Source organism: Danio rerio, chromosome 17 (genome assembly GCF_052040795.2).
Source record: "Danio rerio strain M-AB ecotype USA chromosome 17, GRCz13ab, whole genome shotgun sequence".
NCBI lineage: Eukaryota > Metazoa > Chordata > Actinopteri > Cypriniformes > Danionidae > Danio > Danio rerio.
Window position 1 is genome coordinate 41,288,734 of NC_141037.1, and position 2,904 is coordinate 41,291,637.

General features: G+C 35.7%; 1 long non-coding RNA gene across 1 annotated transcript; it reads right to left on the bottom strand.

The window, feature by feature from the left end:
• Positions 1–730: 730 nt before the first annotated feature.
• On the bottom strand, positions 731–2,578 carry LOC141378473 (uncharacterized). The gene is made up of 3 exons (XR_015513693.1): positions 2,539–2,578; positions 2,341–2,430; positions 731–867 (listed from the first exon to the last, which is right to left on the bottom strand). It is a non-coding gene; the product is annotated as an uncharacterized LOC141378473 (long non-coding RNA).
• Between the last annotated feature and the right edge of the window lie 326 nt (positions 2,579–2,904).

Consider the following 2,904-nt stretch of genomic DNA (forward strand, 5'->3'; position numbering starts at 1 on the left):
GTAACAGATGGAGTGTCTAAATAACTGACAGAATAATTGTTTCAAAACTGAATTTACAGCAGTTTTCAGCTCTATAGTCTCCATCAGTAAAGAGCCATCCACCCACATCTGGCAGTTGGACTTGTCATGCACATACAAAAAAAAAAAAAAATCTGAAACTTAAAAGACAGCTAGAAGATCAAACTCTTCATGGGATCTTCCACTCCCTGTGGGGAAACTGAAGCCTCAGTGGGGGGAAAAGGAAGAGATGTTTCAGAGGTAGGACTCAAGATTCAAACCTCTCATCGGTGACACATCTTCTTATGCTGTCTGATATTACCACAGCAGATGTCTAAATCACTAACCCAGTGCATTCAGTATTTTTTCATATCTCACTTAAAGAGTCAAACCTGTGTCAGATTTGTGAAGCACAACCTTTTTTTTTTTTTTTTTTTTTGACACTGCATCCCTTGAGACTTGTGTTAAGTGATATCTCCTCCGAAAAGAAAAAATCTTTATTTATTTACTAACCCTTAACTTGTGCTGAGTCTGTTTGACTTACTTTCTTCAGTTCAACACAACACAAAAGTAGATATTTTGAAGAAAGCTAAAAACCTGTACCAGTTCCATGGATGGAAAAACAAATACAGTCCTATGGAAAAGTAGCTTTTAGCGCTAGTTCTAGCAGGACGATGTGATGTCACATCAGTCATCATGATCAGTTCTAACCAATAGCCACGAGACACAGGGAATCTTTAAGCAGTTCATTCATTTAATTGCAGAGAGTGACACAGGCGTTCATCCACCATCTTCCTCATCACCACCAGATTGACTCTGTCCAGGGGAAAGCTCTGCCACTGCTTTTGCCCTCAGCAATCATAGCTGGATCTGCAAGATTCCAATTCAAGCTACAGATGGGCTACAGATTCCTGCATTTGTGTTCAACTGAAGAAAGAAAGAAAGTCAAACAGGTTTAGAAAAAAGTAAACGGTGAGTAAATGATGACGAAATTTGTATTTCCTACTATGTAAGTCAATGGTTACACTTTCAGCTTTCTTCAAAATATCTGTTTTTGTGTTTAACAGAATAATAAAACTAACTAAAATTTGGAACGACTTGAGGAAGAGTAGGAAAACAAATACTATGGAAGTCAATAGTTACAGGTTTGTAGCTTTCATCAAAATGTCTTTTGTGTTTAACCGAAGAAAGTAAAAAGTTTCAGAACAAGTAAACGGTGAGAAAGTGTTGACAGAGTTTGTTTTACCAACTATGGAAGTCAATGGTTACATGTTTAGCTCTTTCAAAATAATTTGTTATGTGTTCAGCAGAAGAAAAAAAAACTAAAGGTTTGGAAATGAGACAAATGAGTGAAATGAGAGTAGAAAAACAAATACTATGGAAGTCATTGGTTGTAGGTTGTCAGCTTTCTTCAAAATGCCTTCTTTTGTGTTCAAATGAAGAAAAAAAAAGTCAAACAGGTTAACCACAGGTAAAGCATGAGTAGATGATCACAGAATTGGTTTTCCTATGGATGTTAATGGTTATGTGTGTTCAGCTTTCTTCAATATATACATACATACATATATATATATATATATATATATATATATATATATATATATATATATATATATATATATATATATATATATTTATTGTGTTAAACTGTAGAAAGAAAGTCAAACAGATTAAAAGTAAATGGTGAGTAAATAATGACAGAATTTCCTACCATTACGTGTTTAAGTTATTAAGATATTAATGGATGAAATGTAATAATCAGCGAGTCTAATGATGCTGGAACAGGAAGAAGACACAATCACTTGTTAAGTGAAACAAAAAGTAAGTATTTATTTAACAGAGAATGTCAAGCAATGAATATAGAAAATGTAATTTAAATGTAATTTTAAAAAATCGAATTGAACAAAGAAAACAGTAGTGTTGCCAAAACGAAGAAGTCATCTAACTAAATCCCAACCCACTAAACTAACTAACCAAAGAAAAATGCAGACACAAAACCATAATCTTCAGTGCGTAGCTTAACTAAACTTCATAACTTACAAATAATGATACTTTGCTGCTCATATTACTAGAATTCTTGTAAAGTACACACTGTTAGCCATTAGCAAAACAAGAGCTATTAATCCAATTGTCATAAAGATTATTCAACTTCTCAATAGTTACTAAATTGAGCTGCTAAAGCTTATCTAATAAATCAATCACTTAATCGCGAAAAAAACAAACAAACTAGAATACAGCAATAGCAGCCAAATCAAGCAAACAAACACAAGTAAACATGCCGGCCGACAAAAGTGATGAGACTGGCGGTGAGCTAAGCGCTCCTGAAGAACAGTACAAACTCACGGCTTTTATTCTGTGCAGACCAGCTCCTGATTGACGCGCCGATTGAGTCACGATGGTGAATGGCAGCCCCTTCAACCCTAGGTTGCACACCTAAAACAGGACAGGATACACAGTGAAAGGTAGAGAAGAGAACGAAAAACAGAAAACAAACAACAAACTACAAAACACCACAAAACATACAAGAAACGTAACACCTACTATGGACGTCAATGGTTACACATTTTAGCTTTCTTCAAAGTGAGGTTTCACAAACTAATTTCGAGAGGAGCACGTGATATGATCGCAGCTGGTCACTCATCTGTAATCATTAGTAAGCCCATCAGATCATTCCAAACTCTCTATAAACAGCCCGACTAACGTTGTTCCCTCATCTTCATTTTTTGAAGAATCCCCCCATCCACCCCATCTCCTCCTTTACCAGAAAGAGCTCTCAAGAACTTCCTGATCTCGTACCCCCTCACATGCTCAGAGCTCAGGGTCATCTCTCGGGACAGCATGCCAAACCTGCAATTTTACTATTTGTCCTTTGTGTTCAACAGAATAAAGAAACTAAAATGTTTGGAA